This window comes from Astatotilapia calliptera, chromosome 7 (assembly GCF_964374335.1).
Source record: "Astatotilapia calliptera chromosome 7, fAstCal68.1, whole genome shotgun sequence".
NCBI lineage: Eukaryota > Metazoa > Chordata > Actinopteri > Cichliformes > Cichlidae > Astatotilapia > Astatotilapia calliptera.
Window position 1 is genome coordinate 52562379 of NC_137428.1, and position 23933 is coordinate 52586311.

Below are 23933 nucleotides of genomic sequence, written 5' to 3' on the forward strand. Positions count from 1 at the left end.
GCAAAGCCAGATATAACAATGTAAAAACAAAACTGTGTGGCGAAAATAGTTCTTTTGCTTTCCCAAGGCTCAGGAAGAGAAGTATTGTATAAATTGCAGGCTGCAAAGTTTGTCAGGAGCAAGTGAGCGAGGAGGGGGGGGGGGGGGGGGGGGGGGGCACAATTTCAGTTTTCATTTTATAGGAAGAGAAAATCGATAGGTTGGATGTTGGCTTATTGCCAACTTGCTGAGGGAAAAATGAGAAGATAACCAAAAAGCAGCAAGTTCTTTTTTCCCCCCTTACGCTACACTCACATCCTGGGATATTACATCACAAATACAGCAGCAAGGTAAAGTTTAGCAGGGCACCAGCAGCACACACACACACACTTATAGCCGGTAGATTGAAATGAGCCTCGCTCTTTCTGAGATGTGAGATCCATCCTCGGTTTAGAGAATCCATATCATGTGTATTTGTTCAGTTCAAGCAGGCTTATGTTCTGATACCCTTCTCAGGATTGAAGTTAACCCAATTTTTTTAAATACGTTTTTATTTAATTTAAATTAGTTACAAAAAACTGAGCAATCGTTTCTTTGAGTTTTCATTTGTCGAATGAACAAAACAAGCATTATAAATTTCCCCTGTTAACCCTCCATAACACTGACACATCGCCACCTCCTGGCACTAATTTCTACTGTCACAAGCTTTCATTGCTCAAATATTTAATATTGGTATTTCTCTTAAAATCCAGCAAACCTTTATGTTTTCTTCTTGCAAGGTTTTAAAAAAAAATGACAACCCTTTTTTCTAAAAACTGAATCCAAAGCTCACGGTAAAGACGCGCATTCTTGTTTCACTATGTGTTTCCATAGTTCAGTGAGTCTGGCACTCTACGGCTCACATTAGTGAGCGAGAACGTAACCCTGTGCAGCTGCTCATGTCAGTAATGGGCATCAATAACCGGCGCCAGGCCTGTGGTTCGTAATTGTGTTGGAGGGGTCAGTGTGGGGTCAACAGGGCATTCCCCCAGCCTGTCTAATGAAGGGAACACAACTCGCCATCACACCAATACTCACACAGCCATCTCCAATCCCAGGCCCCATTGCCCATGTCAATCACAAGATCAGTAATAGATATGCTGCACAGCCCAACGCTGCTAAGAATATGTGGAGCTGTGGCCAGTCAAACCATGCTTTGACTAATGTATTGTATCATGCCACTTAATTACACTGAGTATAGTTTATAACCATCTTAGATTATCTATTACAAAGGAAAAATTTAGTCAATAAGGCTAGGTCAGGCTCCGATGTTTTAGCTTATCATGTAGTAGCAGCGTAGGGCTGTGGCACTGTGATGTTTCATTCTCTAAATGTAATACTGTCTGACAAAATGAACAACAACAAATGTACTGCCAGCTATATACATCCACCAGACACTGAGGTACACCTTGCTAGTACTGGGTTGAACCCCCTTTTCAGGAAGGGGTCCGAAAGCAAGCCTTAATTCTTCATGGCATAGATACAGCAAGGTGCTGGAAATAAGACTCAGACATTTCGGCCTGTATTGAAATATTGACATGACAGCGTCACACAGTTGCTGCAGATTTGTCAGCTGTGCATCCATGACTTCCATGAATCTCCGGTTTCATCGCATCCCAGAGTTGCTCTGTTGGATTGAGATCCGGTGACTGTGGAGGCCATTTGAGTACACTGAACTCGCTGTCGGTGTTTGAGAAACCAGCTGGAGATGATTTGAGCTTTGAGATATTATGTGTTGTCCTGCTGAAAGCAGCTATCATAAAAGAGATACACATAGGTGGTCATATAGTGGTGGACATGGTTGACAACAATACCCAGGTAGGCTGTGGTGTCTAAAGGGGCCCAAAGTGTCCCAAAAATATTCCCCATTACATTGTTACACCACCACCAGCAGCTTGAACGGCTGTTAGAAGGCAGGATGGATCTATGCTTTCATATTGTTTACACCATGCTCTGACCCTACCATCCAAATGCCACAGCGGAAATAATTGAGACTCATCGCACCAGGCAATGTTTTTCCAATCATCTATTGTCCAGTTTTAGTGAGCCTATGTGAAGGTTCAACATGTTGTGCCTTCAGATGCTCTTTTGCATACAGTGGTTGTGACAAGTGATCATTTGAGTTGCTGTTGCCTTCAGCTTGAAGCAGTCTGGCAATTCTCTTCTGACCTCTGGCATCAACAAGGCATGTCTGCCACAGAACTACTGCTCACTGGATATTTTCTCCTTTTCTTGAAACTTCAGTAAATCAGCAGTTTCTGAAATACTCAGACCAGTTAATAAAATCACCTTTCTTCATCATTCTGATGCTCTGTTTTAGCTTCAACAGGTTGTGGCCGGTGAGTATATTTACATCTAATGATGACTGGACTGTACACAGATACATCTTGGTGCTGTTATTGCAGCTCTGTCGCAGAAGGAGGGAGAAATATTCTTGCTGCAGGAAAGCAAGCATGCTATATATAGAGTTATACTGTCAATAGGTTTTAAATAGATGCAAAAAAATATATTTATGAAATGAAACACGGTGATCATTTCTTTTAGGCAAGTCAAGGTAAGATGGTATACATGAAAATACATGAAATTAAAAACTACAAGTCCCATACTGAAAATACAAATACCTGCCCAATGAGTAAAAATCTAAATAGTCAAAGATCCAGGCACAACTCTACTTTGGAGCCTTTGACAGATGCACTGGTGATTAGCTCATTTTTTTTAAATTTATTTCCCATATAGAGAGGCCAGTATTTGAGGACAGCCTTGACATTTTGGTCTCCCACCCACCCAGCTATAGTTCAGTGATGTATTACAGATCATCCATCACCATTGGCTCGTGTAAGGTAGGGGAGGGCCCGATACACCCATTTGTCAGACATACACTAAGGGAAGGCAAGGTTCTGCTTTGAACTCCAGAATGAAGGTAACAAACCTCACAGTGATTGGATTAGACTAGCACACATGGGAAATGAAGTTGAAAAGCCCGTTTTGTTACGTCTGCCTTACCAGACCTGAGGGACAACGAGATGTCAAGAAACAACAGAGATTTAGTCATTCTCAGATATTCACGATAATGACTTTGTTTCACGATAATTAATTGCAAGACAAGTACATAAAAATTTTTTAAAAGAAGCTGCATCGTATCCAAGTCTGGATTCAATTTACTTTTGCCTCCAACTGAAGCACCAATAGATTAGGATGGAGGTCTAGCCGGAATTGAATTAGAGCAAAAACGAATGGCTTTGGTTACATGAGGAACAAGCCGTGTGCAATCAGTGTCTCTTTTCGCAGTGAGATGCTCCAAAACATCAGTCAATTACGCTTTGTTTGAGTTGTTGGAGAGTACAGAGGAAAAACAATAGACGAGGTTGAACTGTGGGGAAGATGGAGAGAGTAAAAGCAAACGGAAGAGAGTGAGGACAAATAGGGGGCAAGCGAGACAGAGATGGAGGGAGGGCAGAGCTGTACACAAGGAGAAGAGGTTGAGATGGCACGGTGAGATGGTGAAAGAGAACTGCAGAGAACATTTGAGAGAAATATTGCTACACGTGTCAGCAAGTGGCCCAAGATGTCAGTGTAGTGTAAAAATAACCTGTCCAATTATGAAGAGAGACTGCTCACCATTCTATCTGAGATACTTTACTGCAGACTAGCACCCCATTGGCTCTCTCCTCACATATACATCTCCTGTATATATTTAGATGCAGTCATATATTGCCTCTGATAATGTGATTTCAAAACTAGATTGGGACTGTTCACTATCCTTTATAAAGATAGATTGTTCTGTCAATATTCCATGGCTGGCTAGAGTTAGCTCGCCACGCAGCGTATGACTTTCCATAGCCCAGCAAAAATGGCATGTAATGGTTCCCAGAGAAAGTATGGCTGCTGCTGTTTCCATTATCCATTTAACAGCCTCTAAAAAGAGGATTTATTTCTGTAAATTAGCTCCTGTGCAATGTGATTGTATCATGGATCATAAACTTTAAGTCAATACAGCACGGGGATATCATGGTAAGAGGAAGAAAATACCTAGTTGACCCTATCTTACCATGTGTGTGCACAGTATCCAGCAGACCCAGCTGGGGAGGTGGCAGCTGTTTGCAGAACTTTATCTTATTCTTTTTTCATTTACAAGGCTCTCCAGTGTCCCACAGTAGCCATTTGCTCATCAGCTTATTACTTTCAATACGCATCAGAGTAATTGGCTATTTCACACATGTAAGAGTTGAGCTGGTGGAGGGTAAAGGCCAGGCAACCAGGCTGTCAGTGTCCTGCACTACACTCATCCATCAATTATCATCAGGCACAAGGAAAGCCACTGTGGGCCTGAGCCGGCACTTTGTCAAACCTCATCCAGGCCTTGCTGGTTAATCCATTAACACGTGGGCTTTAGCTGACTGGATCTGGTTTAGTGTGTGCTGTGTATCTGCTTCAGAGAGTACAGGTGATTGCATTCAAACTGAAGCCCAAGGGTTTTCTTTTAAATATCCAAATGGTGTGTGTCTGTCAATCATTTACTCTGAACCTTTTCTAAGTAAATGTCAGTGCTAGGTGCCCTGCAAAGTAACATGTTACTATAAACACAATACATTTTTCACCAATGTAACATGCTACTCTAATAAATTTAGTAATTGCATAATGCTTACAATTATGTCATTAGCTCTTTTACAAAGACTCTTCATTTATCTGCATCCCAGGTGAATAGAAAGAACACCAAACAAACCTTTTCTTCCCGCGCAGTTGCGCTACAATCAGCAGTGATTCAGCTTTTCAGGAGTGGAGATATGAGCATTATTTTAAAAATTATTACACAAAAACGCCAAAAGAACTGCACCCAAGCCCGTAACATTATAATGCCAACACAATTCAGGCTCTTAGCATCTGCACAGACAGCATGCTAATGCTAAGCTAGCCAAAATAAACAGAGTAATTTTAAAGCTAAGTGAATGCTGACTCGAGGCCTGTAGCCAGACCCTGATCTTCAACAGTTGACAAAAGCAGTCATGAGCATGCAAAGCACTAACCAGCTAATAGTAATCAGTGTTAGAAAAGCAAGTAGATCAGTCGATCAAATCTGTAGACAGAGCATAATTTGGTAGGGAGTTCATTACACAATGGCTTCCTCCATTACCACCTCTGATAATGATAGCAAAGAAATAAAATATGAAAGACAAAGGCTTTAAATGAAGGAAAATTATTCAACAAAGGGGTTGTAACGATTGTCTCAGCCCACAGAGTCAGGAGAAAAGCTGGTTGGTAGGAAGATGCTAAAACACAGCATGTTCCTAGAAAAACAGTGAAACAGCTCATCTGGAGAACAAAAAAAAAAATATGGATTTCTAATTTACATTCACTCCGATGCTGATTTACATATAATAGCATGTAATAACACACAAACTGGTGGGTCTGTAAAATAAACCGCTGTCTAGACAACTGAAATCTTATTTCTGTGGATTTCCTGTATTGTTCAATCATATGACTTACTGACAACTTAGTTGGGGAGGGAAGCATTTTTCAATACACTGTAATTTTGGTGTTTTAATCCTGCCAAGTATTACAACACTGCACACATCTTTATATTCATAAATAGCAATGAGTCAGTCGTTTGCTCCCACCATCACTTCATCTCTCTCTGCAGTAAAAACTGAGGGAGAAGACGAAGGAGAGCTGCTGGTTGGCTAGTTGGCTGGCTCGGTCCCTGCTGACAGGTTGTGATAGGTGTCATCTATCAACTATGAAAAGGCCTGAAGGCTCACCACACCAATCACCCTGGTGCCAGATGTTAGAGCTAAAGCACTGCACAGAAACACACACACGGCCTTGCACAAACATAAATCACACACGGATAAACAACATATGCAGAACCGTGCTATTGTTATTCACAATGAAATCATATGTATACACTATTCATGAGCAAAATCACATATTTATTGCTCCTTCACAAACTTCAGGTGCAGAATAGGGCAGTAAAAAACAAAGAACATTGACTTGACCATCAAGCTATCACCACAAGCAAAGAAAGGAAGACCTCCCACCGTCTCTGATGAACCTGTGCAGACAAAAGGGAAAGTCGGCTCCCCGCATGAGCAATTACAGCAACAACTTCACATGTCTTTGTACCCCCTAAGGGGCCACACATTATGAGCCCACCTGTCAAGTACCCACACGCCTTTCCACAGATTCATCGAATGCACATATGAGCTCCGATTCTCAATTAGTCCATTAAAAAAGAGATACTTGAGCTAATGCTGTTACTGAATTGCTAAATAACTATTTTAATTAAATGTAGGCTATTGTGAGGTTAGCAGGGGATAAACACATTTAACAAGGTAGATGATGCAGACACAAACAAGAATAAATAAATACACAAAAAGGACTGTTTTAATAAGTCCTTTCTGTCAAACTAAGCATTGGAAAAAAACAATCCAATTACTGACTAGAAAGAGCCAAACTCAGTGTTATTCCCAGTGAAAAGCATCTTACCCGTACTCTAACTGTTCACCTGCAGCTTGTGAACTGGGGTTTGGTTTTAGCAGAGGTTTTCATGTAATTCCTGCTGGTGTTTTTCTCAGCAGTGTAGAGCTGCTAGTGGAGGAGGGGAAGCGATGGCGACGAGGTAATGAACCTCTTCATGCAGTTGGTTCCTAGTATGGGTGCAATGAGTGAGGGGCGACCGCACGGCTGACTTTACAACACACTCTGGGATCCATTGAGAGTAAGGCCACAGCAGCCTAATGTTGATTTATCAAGACAGACTGTGATGGTTATATTAGACTCTGAACTTCAGTTTTCCTGTGTTTAATCCTGCACTGTGTGTTGTGTCTTGCAATGAAAAGATGTCATCCATTGAATATTTAATGTTTTATTTCCCTGATTTTACAAAGTTTTTGCTACAGGTGTGAGATATATCTGTAGGCACCGGTAATACAGAGCTCAGTAAATGATGCTACCACACCACGGCGGTGGCAAGATAAAATTTCTATTAAGGTCATATGAAATTGTGTATCCTTGGAGCATTAGGAGATTGAGAATTGTGGAAAGGTTTCTATTCAGCATCTTTCCTTCTAGATGACAGCGTGCCTCGGTCAAGGGATCTGCAGTTTGTTGCTTGCGAGCTGTCATTACACACTGCTTTATGAAATCAATAAGTCACATGTGTTTTCCTGGTAACAGTTCATACAGAATTAATAAAAATGATTACAGGCTGCCACAATTCTGGGTCATTTTCCTCCATCTGGTGACCTTCAGAAGAGGATGGGCACCCTTGACCTCAATTTTCTGACAACCCTCTGTCATGTTTAGTGATCGGTAACATGCAGAATGGCACATTATCTTTGGAGTAAAACCTGTTGTAAATATATTGTATACTTTTGTAAAATCTAAATGTTTAAACTTTGAAATTGAGCATTGTACATTCTTGCCACCATATAACTTCAACAGGACATCTTGATACAACTGGGAACACGCTGAGAATTTCAGTGTTTGCCAATATGTGTGCCTGGTTATCAAATTAAGATTTATTTCTCGAATTAAAGATCCCATTCTGCCACTGTTAAATAGGAGATCAATAATTACAGTTTAAATTCATACTCATGACATTTGAAGACATCGCCTTGCCCCCAAGGAAAGACGTGTTTTACAATGTTCTAACATTCAACAGTCTAAACAATTAAGCAGAAAAAAGTCAAATTATTTCACTACAACAAATCACTGAGTGCAGCCTGAGTGATAAGCCATAAACGAAAAGTATGTTTCTTTGGGTGAGCAGAAATCTGGAATCAATCAGTGAAGACAGGAGCTCAATAAAACCTTCACCAGACTTGTCTTTAGGGTGGTCACTGAAGTGTTAATGCCAGCTAATTGATACGCTAAAAGAAAGAAGATTTTCTTGGGGAGCAGTCCATCTGGACAATTTCACCCCGAGGTTAACTTCAACTACATATGACCCTCTTATCTAGTGATGCATGACCCTGCCCTCTGGGTCCAATGGCGTCCTGAGCAACAAAGGCATCTCAGACAGCACATTCAGTTTTGGAGAAAGCCTTTCATCCTTTTTTCCTCTGTCTATCTCTCCCTTACTATCTTGTCTGGAAAGACATTTCAGGTGACATTTCCCTCTACAGAGTTTTATTCTTCAGTCTGCTGCACAGTTTCACTGTTGAATGGTTTCCCTGAAAGAACCTAAATGTGCCAGGGCTTCAGCGAGAGACTCATTTTCACAATGGCCAATAATAGTAACAAATTCCCCTTTTAAGTCCTGCTGAAACCTGATATTACATACCATCATTCTTGAGAACAACTGTCACCGAAGCTGGGCATTATTACCCTTTCAGAGTTGCTGAAATATGTTAGCAGTACGCTTTCCAGACAAGTGAGCACTGACGAAGATGTGAATAACAAAACAGCCAAGGACTATGGATCTTTTGGTACATTGAGCATACATTTGTCCGATACACATCTTACTACAAAGGAAATGATATAGCAGGATTCTTTACTCTTTGTGTTGCTTTAAGCATGTAATGTACTTGGGGTTTTTTATACAAGTCACTTCAAGTTCAAATGACGATAAGTAAAGGTCCCTCATCCTGAAGTCTTAACCCAGGTTGGCCTGTTGAATATGACACTTAAGAATTGAGAGGTTTGAGGATGGACTGAACCTGATTTAAGAACTAGACTGAGAACGTATACAAACAAAAATCAAACTTCACATCATTGCAAATTTTCCTTTTCATAATAAACGAGATCAGAGGTTTGCAAATACCCATCATTAATGTCATGGTAATTTTGGGCTTAATGATTTCTTTGAAATCCAAATTGTCCATAGGTGTGAATGTGCGAGTGAATGTGAGAGCAAATGGTTGTCTGTCTCTGTGTGTTGGCCCTGCGACAGACTGGCGACCTGTCCAGGGTGTACCCTGCCTCTCGCCCTATGACAGCTGGGATAGGCTCCGGTGCCCCCCGCGACCATGAAAAGGATAAGCGGATGCGAATGAATGGATGGATGATTTCTTTGAATTGCTCTTTTCCCAGAGTGAAATGATTATATAGCATACAACTTAAAAGATTTTACAAAACAAGAATTGGGTGCACAACACATCAAAACTGGTTTTGGAATGGATAAAACTGGCTTAAGTTTCTGCAATGGCCTTCTCAAACCCTTGACTTTAAACCTAATAAAAATCTGTGGTCTATACTTAAAAACCAGATCCAAGCCAGGAAATCAACCAATTTAATTGTACTCTACCATTCTGCCAAGAAGAGTGTTCAAAGAGTGGAACCAGAATTGTGCCAGAAACTTGTTAATGTCTATCAAAAACATTTGGTTGAGATGCAGCTAAGGGACATTAAATCAAATATTAGTGGGTGGGTATGTAAACTTTTGACTGTGTACTTTCAACCCTGTCTTGACTGGAGAAAATCTAAAATAATTTCAGATTTGTGCTCCCATTTCTTGCTTTTTAAAGCCATTAAAGATGCATGCTATATAATCACTCCACTCTGGCAAAAAAACAGTTCAAGGAAATCATAAAAGCCCAAAATTACCATGACAGTCATACCAGTGATTAGTGTATGTAAACACGTGACTACAATCATACATAGTTTGACTGCAACACATGACTGCACTGTAGCAAATGGTTTTTTTTTCTGTTAGAGGACAGATTATGTCAGTGCAATATTCATTTGTGTTACTGATTTCAAAGTTGTGCAATAAATCACATTTTATTTCTGACTATAGTTTAGCATTCAGCTAATATGAAAACTATCTTTTATCAAGATAAAACGATTATTGTACCACATCACATATGGTAGATGTTGCTCTCATTTTATCTTCTGTTATACAGTAAATTCACTGCAGAGAAGCTCTGACCCTTCTCCAAATGCCCAACTAATCCCTCCATATTTAAAAATCCCTGATCCCAATTTAAATATGCCTGATGTTTCAAAGTCGACAAGTAAATAATCATATTATCATTTACTAGAATATCACATACACTAGATCATATTTTTGCCCTAATGACTAGTTTAAACAAATCGCCAGACTCTCTCCAATCAAAAGTATTGTTAAATTATTAATGGAGGCCCCAGGAAGAGATGCTACTGTTACAACAGAGTCGCTAATGGGGGTCAAAATGGACAAACAAACAAACCTTCCAAAGTTATTTACTTTGAATTAGCAAACAAGCTGTAGGAGAAATGTCCAAATCACAAAGTCTGCAGATCAAAGTCAGCGTTAAATGCTTTATAAAAAAGTTTGGCAATTGCTGTTGACATACCAAGAAAAAAAGAGTAAGAAAAACAAAAAAAGGCTCTGAAAAATACAGGAAAAAGACATAAAAAGCAATGGGAAAGTAAACACCCAAGAAGAGAAGGAGTGAAAACACAATCTCGCAATCCCATGAGGTCTCACTGTAACATAAGGTGGCGGTATATTACAAAGGAAGTGCTTTATCATCAAGATCTAAAGCTTCTGCACTCACACTTTTCCAGAGCTAGAATGTGGATAGATATTTTCTAAGGATTTCTATAACTTCCTGAAGTAACAGTCGTGACAGTCACACCCACATCACAGCAGTGGACCAGCTGTGTGAAAGTGTGCTTTCCCTTTGTGGTTTTCCTTTACATACGTGTGTAAGCCTGTGGCAGCAGCACTTACCTTTGATTGTTTTTGTTCACAGCTATAAACACTTTTGTCTTCCTCTGTGGATGGCCATCATCGGACAAGTTAATTTAAACTGAACCCACTAGAGTAAAGTACAATCATTCCTCATTACTCATCTATAGTCATTTGTAACTGTATGTACAGATGTTTATTGCCTTAATTGGATGAACAAATCCTGACTACCATTTAATTTCATTTATAAGGAAAATCTCTGTGGTTGCAATCTTTGGAAAGAACAACTAACATGTAATGTTTACATGTCACAGAGCCATACTGTCACACTTCATTAACCATTCCTAGTCCCTCATCACCCATGTGTTCAAATGTTGGAAATTTGCTGGATATCACCAAGCGTGTGATACGTCAGCCTGGTTATAAATTCCTGTCAATGACTAGACCTCATTTCCATTTTGCACTCAAGCAGCTTTGATTTGAATATCACTCGTCCCAGTTCACTACTCCAGCCTTTAGAAGTAGTGTTGGAGGTTGAGAGCTCTCAGTGCAGGGTACTCAAAATATTGAGATGGAAAACTTGGTACGTTTTTGGTTTTTTTTTTTGTTTCACACATGGGAAATGTAATATTTTAACTTGTTATTAAAAGGCTTGCTTTATTCTTTTTTCTTCTTCGTTTTTGTCAAAGAATATAACACCACAAGTCCTTTAAATACAACTGCCTTTGTGTTTGTTAGTCATTTGTATGTGATGCATGTACATGAACAACGTCTTTATTGCTTCTATGCTTGAATTATCATCACAACTCCTATTGTCATTATTCCTTTAGATAGTATCCCTACTAACACCTTATACCAATATTAGCTTTAGATATGATACCACACTAATTTTCTTTTGAACGTTGATTGACAGATTGTGATGGCAACTCTAAAGATGTAAAACTGGAGTTAATGCTAACATTACACTACATAACATTTCAACTCACCTGTGTAACTTTAGTAGTGTTAATATATGATTTAGGGTATGTTTTCTTCACTTTTAATTACTGAGGCATCCACAAATTGGGTATTTAACTGTTTTTAATGTTTACATTTCTCATGTTTATAACATGCACTCCCTGGGCTGAAGAGATTCAATAAATAAGCAATTATTCAATCAGGTGATCAGGGGCAACTATGATATTGCTGTAAATCTAAACATCACGTGTTTACTTACACATACTGTAGGTATAAGTAAAAAGGAAGTGTTCACAGGACTCTGTGAAGGACTGTGAAGGAACATCGTCCTTTGGACAGACAAGACCAAAGTGGAGCTGTTTGGAGATGTTTCATAATGATTAGTGCCGAGTTTTGTGAAAACCAACCACAGCATATCAGCACAAACACCTCGTATAGACTTCCAAGCACATTGGTGGAAGGGTTATGATTTGGACTTGCTTTGCAGTCACATGACCTGGGCACTTTACAGTCATTAAGTCCACCATGAACTTCTCTGTACACTAAAGTATTCACTCAAACATGAGGCATCTGCCCGACAGCTAAAGCTTGGCTGAAAATGGGTCATCAGGGCAATGATCCCAAACAACAACAACAACAATCTTTATTTATAGAGCACATTTAAAAGCCTTGGGCATACCAAAGTGCTTTACATAAAACAATAAAAGGTTCAAACATTGATAACGGATAAATAAAAATAACGAGTTATGTTCATAGATAAAAGCTACCAGTAAGAATGACTACAGCACATGGGTAATAGCACGATAAAAGCTGTACCACCATAATAAAAGACACCAATAGAAAGATAGGAGGGAATTAATACAAGAGGTCAATAGGTCACAGCAACCAAACAAACAAACAAACAAACAAACCAGCAATTAAAAGGTGGAGAAGGCAAGTTTAAAAAGATATGTTTTAAGCTGTGATTTAAAAGAATGAATAGAATCAGATGCCCGGATGCCAATCGGGAGATTGTTCCACAGCACAGGTGCGACAAGAGCAAACGATCGATCACCTCTAGTCTTAAGTCAAGATCTGGGCTGAGCCAGCAGTAACTGTGACGATGACCTTAAAGCCCTAGCAGGAGCATAAGGGTTTAAAAGGTCCTTAAGGTAGCTGGGTGCAGTGTTGTTAGTAATTTTAAAAGTAAACAACAAAATTTTAAATTGAATACGATATTTGACAGGCAACCAGTGCAGATCGGCAAGGACAGGAGTAATGTGGGCAAACTTGCTGGTTTTAGTTAGAATGCGAGCTGCAGCATTCTGAACTGTCTGTAATCTCTGTAAAAGGGAAGAGTGGAGACCACAATAAAGTGAATTACAGTAGTCTAGCCTCGACGTTACAAAGGCGTGGATGAGCTTTTCGAGATCTTTATGCGGGATATAGCGCCTAGCCTTAGAGATAAGACGAAGCTGGTAGAAACTAGATCTGACAACAGCAGACACTTGTTTGTCAAGTGAAAAGGAGCTGTCAAATAAGACACCCAGATTCCTGACAGTATCAGAGAGAGAACAACTAAGAAAACCAAAGGCATCCCGGAGTTTGGCACGAAGGGCATTACTACCAAAAATCATAATCTCGGTTTTCTTCTCATTAAGGATAAGAGAATTCGACAACAACCACTTCTTGGCCTCAGACATGCATTCTCGGAGGCCATTCAGAGACAGAGCAAGATCGTCGTTTAGCTCAAAATAGAGCTGGATATCATCTGCATAATAGTGATAAGCAATATGGTATTTCTCAAAGATGGCACTTAAAGGAAGCAGGTATAATGAGAAAAGGGTAGGGCCCAGCACAGATCCCTGGGGGACACCACAGCAAACAGGTACAGCCGAGGAAGAGGATGTAGCCAGATGTACCGTAGAGAGCCGATTGGAGAGATAGGATTTAAACCAATCCAGGGCAGCGCCCTTGATGCCTACAGTGTGCTCAAGTCTCGCTAATAAGATATTATGGTCAACCATGTCAAATGCCGATGATAGATCCAAAAGCACTAAGACTGAGGGGCGTCCGTTGTCAGCCATTAGTAGGAGATCATTGAAAACACGAAGCAATGCTGATTCTGTGCTGTGATGTTGTTTGAAGGCCGATTGAAATTTATCATTTATATTATTCTCATCAAGGTAGGTCTGCAGTTGGAGCAGAACCACCTTCTCAAGTATTTTAGCCAGAAAGGGAAGCTTAGAAATTGGCCTAAAATTGGCAAAATCACTAAGCTCAAGGTTCCTTTTTTTTTTAGAACAGGTTGGATTATGGCATGCTTGAGAGCTGAAGGTACATAGCCAGAAAGCAAGGAGAAGTTCAATATGGACAATAAACAAGGTCCAATTACACTGAAACAATCCTTAACAATACGGGATGGGAGAGCATCATGTACACAGAATGACAGAAGCACATCTACAACAGAATGGCAAAACTCAAGGTGATGCAACGGCCCAGACAAAGTCGAGACCTCAGCTTAACTGAAATGCTGTGGCAGGACCTTTGGAGAGTTGGACTTGAAGACCTGTGAAAATGTCCTTTTTCACATGACACTATTATCAATTCTATGACTCAACTTTTCTCTTTTAAAATAAAAAAAATCCCTGCAAGTACCAAATTAGACATAAGTAATAGATTTATTTTTCTATTCTATAGCTGAGATGCTGGAATTCTAGTGCGTATGTTTCTGTATGCGTGTCTCGACAGGTTTGGGGTGTGGTGAGACTATAGGTTGGGAGCACACTGTGATGACAGTCACCCATCACCAGTGTACAAAGACTGTCCATTGGCAATCACCCTACTGTGAGGGTCTCCACACAGTGTCTGGGTTACTGCCCATGTATTATGCATACCTCAGCCCTCACAGCTGGCTCTGATAACACCCTTGAATGGCTTCCTCTATCAGAGGCTGGGTAATGTCAGCGTTAGCCTGCGATGATCATCAGTCTTTATTACCATTCACACTCTCTCCCCTGCAGACAAGAGGTGAAAAGGACTCCAAACAGATGGAGGGAGGGAAAGAAAAAGACGGGTTTATATGACATTAACTCATTCAACCTATAAACTCTACCTTTGAAAGTCATGCATGATTTTCAACACAAGCTAGTTTAAACTTTGCAAAGCTAAAAGGAAACAACATACCACCAAAAAGTCATTAAGCAAAGATGGTTATTAAGCGAAAACTTCTTGAAAATGTACGCAAAACTGAGCAATTTAGTCCACTAAACTATTTTGCTGTGGCAATAGAGCCACAAGCTGCTCATTAGCATATGACAGTACAGCTTTTATGTGCCATGGTTAATTACAACACATTATCATAGCATTATAAACCTGATGTTCAAGGATCTAATTTATGCAAATAGAAAGCTACTAACCATAAATATGACTGGCCTGAGCTTAAACATTTTCCACAACATTTTATATACTTAGCATACTTAAGTCAATCTTCGATTTAGGAAATTGATCACTTTAATTAATGAGGTTTTTCTATAGTGGTTCAAAAGACAAGTGGTGGTGGTTTATACACACCTAAAATACTTTGCATACAAAAATGTGTTTTGTGGACACATGTGTGTCTATGCCAGAAGAATAAAGTTGGAATACAGAGTATGCATTTATGCTGCAAGGGGTGAACTGATCCGCTAAGGGTAAGTAAGGTGAACGTTTTGAATGGCATCAAAAAAAAAGTGACCGCCTCTTGGAAGTCTATTCAATTATTCAAAAGCTGTTTTTTGTTTTGGGATATTTGGAAGGTTCTCGGGCCACCAGAGAAATACTGAAAATGTGTTTAAGCAATATAAAGTGCTTTAATGTCCCCACAGAATTCAGGCGGCAGTGATAAGAAAATAAAAAGTCCTCACCAGGTGTTTGTTTTCATTTCACTTTTCATCTCCAAATCCTATCAAACAGACGCTGTCCGTGAATAATGACATTTTTAAATTCAAAAAGAAGCAACAACACATTCAAACAAATTCATAACCAATAATTTCTGTTCACTATTTCACAAGATGTGCTTAGCCTCAGTTAACATGCACTAGAAAAAAATCCCTTAAATACTGACATGGACAGCGACTATTAAGGAACATCTAGTAACCAAATAGTGACCCTAATGTAACATCAGCTTTTTTTTTTTTTTATCTAAAAAGGAAACGTGGACATTAACAGACATTACCTTAAAAGAACATGAAATACTTTGTGACTGACCAATTTATGCCAGAATTTAGTTATGAAAGTGATGAAAGCTGTTTCCATGGACCCTTAACCAGCAGGATGGTTTTATAGCAGATCACACATCAGCTCTCTATCGGATAACTGAGAAGTCTAGAAAGTTCTGGAAGGACAGTCCCCTTTGCATCATCTACACAAAGTCAATCAGGTTTCACCTGGAAAACATGAGTGACTCTTGGAAAGTGTCCCAAGAGTCAATCGATGTCCCTCTTTCAGCAACTTTACCGGTGTTCATGTCAGCGGTAAAGATTTGGATTGGTTCTTTATAAATCATGTTCGTCAAGGCAATTGTGCAGCTCCTGAGCTCTTCAACTGCAACTTAATATGTGAGCACTTGCCTGACTTTCCTTTAGCAACTAAAGCTTAGCCTACCCATAATATGCTGATGGTACCACTACGCTCTACATGACCAGCTCATGTTCCAGGCTGAACTGACCCAATTGAAGGTAAACATGGGCGTCCAGGTACACACCGGCTCACTCCTTGGCGGCCGCTTATCGGGGCCTGGAGCCTGGGGCTTGCTCGGGCCACTTCGGAGGCGGGGTGCCCCCGGCCTCTCGGCCTGGGGCTCGGTCACTCAGGCACAGCTGGCTGCTGGCGGAGCTCACGGGCGCGTCACTGCAACCCCCCCCTGGCTTCTGCTCCGCGGCTGCTGAGTGAGCCCTCATCTGGGACTCTCCTCAGCTCTTTCTGGGACAGTGGCGCGGCTGCCCCTCTGTTGGTCTTCCTTGGTCTCTTGTGTTCTGGGGGCCTCTGGATGTCTGGAGTTTTGATCTCCTCCATACCTGCTTCATGCCCTGGAGGACGGGGCTGTGGCCCCCCCACACCCTCTAGCAGATCATTACATGAAGGAACCTTTTAAAAAACAAAAAACAAGCGCGTCCATGCTCACAGGTGTACACACGGGTGATCACACCCACAAACTACACCCTTTTTGGCTCCTACCTCAAAGCACACTGTGTTCTGTTGATCTTATGTGCTGCACAATAATGTTTAATATTTAGTATTTACTGTCATATTCCCATATATCATTGTGATGTTGTTTATTCTATTTGTTCTCTTCTGCTTGTTTTCTTTTTTCTTTCTCAGCAGGTGACCCAGGTGATTGATATATGCTTTTTTTTTTTCCTGCTCATTCTGTTGGTTTTTGGTTTTTGCCCTTCTCCCCCGTCCCTCTTCTCAGCTGTTTCTCTTTCCCTCTTTCTTTCTCCCCTTCTTTCCCCCAGTCAAGTCTGTCCCATATTCAGTAAGTGAAAATAAAATAAACAATAAAAGGTGAATCAAATGGACCATTACGGCAAGGCTGGGATGGTCAATTTGGTAAAGTAAATCCGTTGGGCATCTTTCTTTGCCTTTAGACAACAATTCTGATGGCAAAAGAGCCAAACGGGACAGGCAAAAAGAAAAAAAAAAAAAGTCAGCTTTGTGTCAGCTTTAGGCAAACACGAGAAATTTCTTGCAGTTGGTGGAATTTCAAGGCCAATATTATAGTATCAATAGGTCTCATTTTGAAGTAATGAAAGAAAAGTAAAGATCTGTTTCTAATAGGGCAAAAAATAATTTTTTTAACACATTTACTGTTTATATGAAACAAACCATCCAGAAGAAACTGTTGGGGATTTCACGATTCTCTGTTTTGAGTGACAAAACCACCGATGTGAAAAATTAAGGCGCGTTTCATTCCATAACGCCGAGTAAACAACTAGAGAAGCAACTGAAAACATGGGAATAAAACCACTTGAGGAGAAATGTCAGGACAATTTAAGTCTAAGACTTAGAAAGAGCAACATTCCAGCATACAAAAGGCAGAATGCACTGTATGCACAATGCAATCCACTTTGTTTTAAACTTGGTTCTAATAGAGATTACAAAGTCAAATAAACACTTTGTGTATGTTTTCCACAGTGTTTGAAAAACTTTACAGAGTTGACAGTGAAGTTGTAAAGTGCCAGCAGCAGGATTCATGAAGGAAGGACCTCTCTGCTGGATCTACTGACTTCAGGACATGGGGGAAAAAATGCTGTTATGCAGTATAAATTTGGAACAGATGCACTGTTTGGGAACTGCAGCACCAGTATTCCTGCAGACATCAATTACTTCCAAGAAGCCTTCAACTTAACAGCTGAATATGCTGTTGTTGGTGTCTCATATGCATAGAGGGGGGAAACTATCATCAGTTCACAGGGATATTCCCCAAAGCCACAGCAGAGGCAGTGTACACTGACATGTTGGATGAGACTGTAGGCCGAGGAAACTTGAAAATTCAGGTCCAAATACTGAAGGAGACTATACAGGAAGTAATGCTTCACCTTTCAAAACAATTTAAAGGTAGGACTTTGGATGATGGTACAATGTCACTGATGTACTCTTTAGTTTATTTTGGATAAGACACTGCAGTAGATTAAATTAGAAATGAAGCAGTGTCCAACAAACAGCTCTTTTGCAAAACTTCTGACAGACAACTTTCACAAATAATTGTGATATTTGTATATTGCAGCTAAACTGATACTGACACATATAATGGCCCATTTTATTTTAAAGAAACTATTATAGAAAAAATAAAATAAATACAATTATAGTAGTGACACTATTAGATTCTTTGTCTCACCCAATAAGAAACTTACTTTATTCTTAACTATTTAAAACAAATATTTCTGGGATTCTTAATATTAATCAAAACAAATCTTACGCAACATTAAGAAAAAAGATACATATTTTTAACTCTAATAATATCGGCCCCTACAAGTATTGTTCTCTGCAGTCCATTATTAGCCAGACTATATTTTAAATCTAAAAATAAAACAAATAATTAGGTTGGTCTGCACTCCTCATGTTAGAATAGTTTTTCCTGAAACTGTAACTGACAGGGCTCTGATAACGTGGACACTGTCACTCCACCGGGATATATTAGAATGTAATCTAATGCATACACAGAGAATCTGCATTACTCGTGCATCCATCAGAGTTTCTCAAAAGCCCAACATGTCACTGCAATGCCTGGTTGCGTAAAAGCAGTAACACAAATCAAAGTCAGGACGCTGAGTGACGCCCTCTAGCTGCCCCCCCTTCCCACACCCCGCCCGCAGAATGCATTGATAAAGGGCATGGGCGGCATAAATTCTGTGCTAAATGGGCAACTGTCATGTAGAAGGTGAAGGATCACGTCACATTGTAGGAATGAGCAGATGCCTGTGAAGGTCTAATGACGGTGACTGTGTCACCCCAGTGTGTGTATGTATGTATGTATGCACATGCATGATGTGCGATATGTGTGCACGAACCAGAAGCGTTCCAGACACACAACCCACGCATACACCCACACTACACCAGACTGAAACAACGCCTACATAGCATATTTGTCACACTTAGATATTTCAGATCATCAAACATTTTTTTTTATATCAGACAAAGACAACCTGAGTAAATACAACTGCTTTTTCTAAATTCTGATTTCATTTAGTAGTAGTAAAAAAATTCTAAACCTACTTAGCCCTATGTGAAAATGTAATTCAGTTAAGGTCAGTGTTCATAACCCAACAACATGAAAGAGAATGAGAAAAAAAGGCATCCAAGGGAGAATTCCAAGGTGAAAACCATTTCTGACCAGAAAGAACACAAAGCCTCGTCTCACATTTGAGCCTCATGGCTTCTGGGAAAATATTCCCTGGACTGATGAGACAAAAACTGAACTTTTCTGGTGTAAAAATAAGGACGGTGATGTGAAAACTCCAGCTCTGAATGACTCAAAAGAAACAAAATCGAGGTTTTGGATAAGAATAGTCAAAGTTTGGACTTAAAAATCTGATAGAGATCCTCTGGCATGACCTTAAACAGGCCAATCATGCTCGAAAACCCTCCAGTGTGGCTGAAACGATTCTGCAAAGAAAAAATGGGCCACTACTCCACAGCAATGTGAAAGACTCATTGCCAGTTATCACAAACACTTTACTGGAGTTTTTGCTGACAAGGGTGGTCCAACCAGTTGTTAGCTTTAGGAGGCAATTACTTTTTCACATTGGGCCAGGAAGGTTTGGATAATTTCATTTTCATCTGAACAAAGAAAACAAGTAGAGTAGACAGGTCCTCGACAGGACCTGGAAAGAAAATCCCTTAGTTTACAAAGATGTGAAAAACATTTGATGATGTAATGCATCTGTAAAGCTGTTTTAATAGAACTCATTTTCAAACCAGTAACAAGGTAATATGTGCGCGCGCACACACACACACACACACACACACACACACACACACACACACACACACACACACACACACACACACACACACACACACACACACACACACACACACACACACACACACACACACACACACACAGAAACACACACGCAAAATGCCTATTAATAGTGTTAGCACAAGCCAAGTGTCGTAAATGTGTGAATATGTGTGTGGGAGGTGGGTAGACAATGGGGTGGGCATTTGCTTGCTCTCATTTCTATACTGCACGGCAACAAACTGAGAATATTTTGAGTCCAATGAGAAAAAAAGTCAATAATAACCTTTTAGTATATTAATTCATTAGGATTAAGAAATGGACTTTCACCTGGGTGAGGTGGGTTCAAATCCTGCATTAAGCCAAAAGTCAAAACTGTCATTGTGTCAGTGCATATACAGTTTGTGCCATGTGTTTACTAATGTGCTACTGTTCATTTGAGTCTTAGGCTCTTTAAAAGTCTAAGTAACATTGGAAAGAAAGAAAAAATTTGTTCCCTACAGCTGACTCAGTAGGTTTGTCCATCACCAAAACCTTTTATGCCCCCTTAAAGAAACTGCATAGTTGTATTAAGAAATGCTGTGCCCTTCTCTGCGTCCCCTGGTTGAGCTGTTTGACGTCCTCCAACTCCACACTCACATGAATCCCATAAAATGATTAGTGACACGGCTTCCAAATTCTTCTTGTTTTTTCTTGTTTGGTCTTTTGGTTTTGGACTGCAGCTAAATAAGGCGATTCATCTTAAGTACAGTTAACTAATAGATTAAAGTGGAAAATAACTGAACAAATATTAGTAATGAAAAAAATGGGTGCAAAACCCTGCCACCGGGACATTATGTCAGTGTTGCCTCACAGTTAATTCTGAAATAAAAGACATTTGCATCAGCTGGTCTGCCAGTATTGACATCAACTTCTTTAACATCATCTCTTTCTGTTCTTTTTTTTTTTTTTTACCTTTTTTTTTTTACCCTCTAGTATTTTTTACTAAAAATACTAGAGCTGTCAGAGCTTCTGTGCTACATGTTACTATTTGGACAAATATATATTTGTGATTGACAAAATATTTTCAATCGAATAAATCATTAAGCAGACAAAACAAACAGAGGAGGCTAGAGCACTAAAAATCACGGCTTGGGGCTTTAGGATATGAGATCATCTGATATAACTTTGTCCATAAACAGAGCAGCAGCTTCAGCAACACAAACTGTTTAACCTTGCTCTGAATAGATTTGCATCCATTAAAGTCAGACAAAGTATTGTGGATGAGGACAAAGAAAAGAGACTGCTTTCCGCGTTTTTCCCAAGTGAAGGCAAGTCACATCAGTATCTTGGAGGATAAGCAAATTCATTAACAGCTTCTGGCAGCATGGGAGACAGGATTAACAATCCATTTATGCTGAAATGTAATTGAAAATATGGCTTGTCTCATTTTTCACACAAATGTAATTGGGTATGCTCCTATTCTGTTAAGGTTAGCTGCAGTTCAGCTATAATTCGATTTTGAAACTACCACATACAGAGTGTTGGAGTCACCCAGTTAAGATAATGTCAAGTGATATCATTAGGATAAACTGGGGAATGATTCCACTGTGGGGAAAAACTCTTTCTCTTTCTAATGAAATTAAGTGATTTGCTTTTCAATATGCTAGATTGAATCCACAGCCTGAGTATATATACTGGAGTCCACAGCTGATTCAGATACAAAATTTCATGCACAAATTTAATAAAAATTGTATTTGCATTAGAATATGTGCCATAAAAACACCATTGTGCCTTCCAAAAAACACCATGAAAAGCTCAAATTAAAATGGCCTGTATTTATATAGCGCTTTACTAGTCCCTAAGGACCCCAAAGCGCTTTACATATCCAGTCATCCACCCATTCATGCACACATTCACACACTGGTGATGGCAAGCTACATTGTAGCCACAGCCACCCTGGGGTGCACTGACAGAGGCGAGGCTGCCGAACACTGGCGCCACCGGGCCCTCTGACCACCACCAGTAGGCAACGGGTGAAGTGTCTTGCCCAAGGACACAACGACTGAGACTGTCCAAGCCGGGGCTCGAACCGGCAACCTTCCAATTACAAGGCGAACTCCCAACTCTTGAGCCACGATCGCCCCAGTGCAACACACAAAAAGCAACACACAGTGAAAAACCACATATTGAAGAAACATATTTAGTAACTGGATGCTCAGTGACATCATGAATAAACTAGCTCAAGCCTGGAGCAAATGACAATTGACGTATTTCTCCTTGAGCTGGATGTGAATTGCCTAGAAGCATACATATTGTATTTTAGTTTAACATGCTTCCACCCTTTTAAAATGAAACTGCAAGAATGCTAATCATGATAAAGGCAACCACTCTGCCAGTGACAGCATCTTATTTTAACCAGTTAAGTGTACTGAGTAAACCATGTTAAGCAGCAGTATGCAGCACTAATCAATGTGACATTCACAAACTGTGGTGGGCCTAAGAGTTCAAATGCAGCTTAAGAAAACACGAGCAAATAGAAAAATGCTGCAAAAACACATAAAACATAATGGAAGTTGAATAAAACACAACAAAAATTGTTAAAAAATTCTTACAAAAAACAACAGAATTATTGTTCAGGAGACAACATGCAGAAGTGATATGCTTAAACATGCTTAAAAGAAGCGGAGGATTCATCCCCCCAAAATTATAGGTAATACAGGTAATTTGTGTTTTAATTGCATGATTTATGTAATACTGTAGGTAAATGTTTACCATTAGCCGTTTAATGCTAGCTTATCAGTTCTGCAGCTGTTCCATAACATACTGTCTCTGCAAAAACATATCTCTTGTGCTTTTTTTTTTTAGAGGTTTTTAATCAGCTTTTGCTGCATTTTTTCTTTTTCTTTTTTCTTATTCAACTCAACTTTGGTTTTGTTTGTGCGTTTTTGCAGAATTTTTCAATTTGCTGCTGTTTTCTGAAGCTACAGAGAGTCTGACTTCTCGGGGCCACCGCAACACACAGGCATGTTCAGCAATCATGTTGCCAATCAAAGGTCATAAAGACAGGTATATTTTATCATTTAATAATTAATTTTCTAGAATTCTATAGCTTGTTGAAAAAAAAAAAAATTGTTCTTAATGAACCATAAAATTCTGCGCGGCTTCTAAGAAAGACGTAACCTCTCTCTCTCTCTCTAATTTATTTTATCAACTTTTCTTCTGACGATGCTGTCTGTGTTGAGCGCTCAGTGAATCTGCGTTCGACTACTCCGCCTAGGCTGCACTGTCGAGCGCAGATCCACTGAGCGCTCAACACAGACAGCATAGTCAGAAGGAAGAGCGCAGGGCAAGCTAGCAAGACAGAAGTTAAGCTCTCCTTGCAACATTCAGATCTGGCGTTTGGAATTATTTTGGTTTTCATGTGACGTATGACCCTGAAGGTAAGCGAGTCATGAACTAAAGTAAAACAGTATGTTGGATGTGCCACGCAATGCTCAATTACATGGGTGGGAACTAGTGTGTTAGCGCAGTTAGCTCGTTAACGTGTTGGCCGTCTAGCCCCATGCACGGGGCGATCGGCGGTAGCTCGTTAACGGAGATTTGCCGTGTTGTGGCGTTAAGGTCATTTCAACGAGATCAACCTGAAAGCACTAGTGGGAACACAACGAATATGACTGCACATTTACGCCGACATCATCCTAGTGCAAAGACAAAAACAACAAGCATGTGTAACATATGTGTTAAATACTTGTGAATTTCACCCAAAACACTTTCTTTTTTTGGATTAAATGTGTCATTTTTGCATCTCACTCTCCTACCTGTGTGATCCGAGTCTGTGTGCGTTCATGTGCATGTGTGCGCTGCGTGGTGACGTAGGCG

The 23933-nt window shown here is 39.9% G+C and overlaps 1 protein-coding gene and 1 long non-coding RNA gene across 2 annotated transcripts in view; one reads left to right on the forward strand and one right to left on the reverse strand.

Moving 5' to 3' along the window:
* The window catches only part of LOC113026517 (PDZ domain-containing RING finger protein 4), a 121742-nt gene that overhangs the window by 63469 nt on the left and 34340 nt on the right, over positions 1-23933 (reverse strand). The window lies entirely within an intron of this gene.
* Positions 23846-23933, forward strand: part of LOC113029675 (uncharacterized) — a 776-nt gene continuing 688 nt past the window's right edge. The window contains exon 1 of the long non-coding RNA XR_013910594.1: positions 23846-23933. This exon is cut by the window's right edge and continues 45 nt beyond it. This is a non-coding gene — a long non-coding RNA (uncharacterized LOC113029675).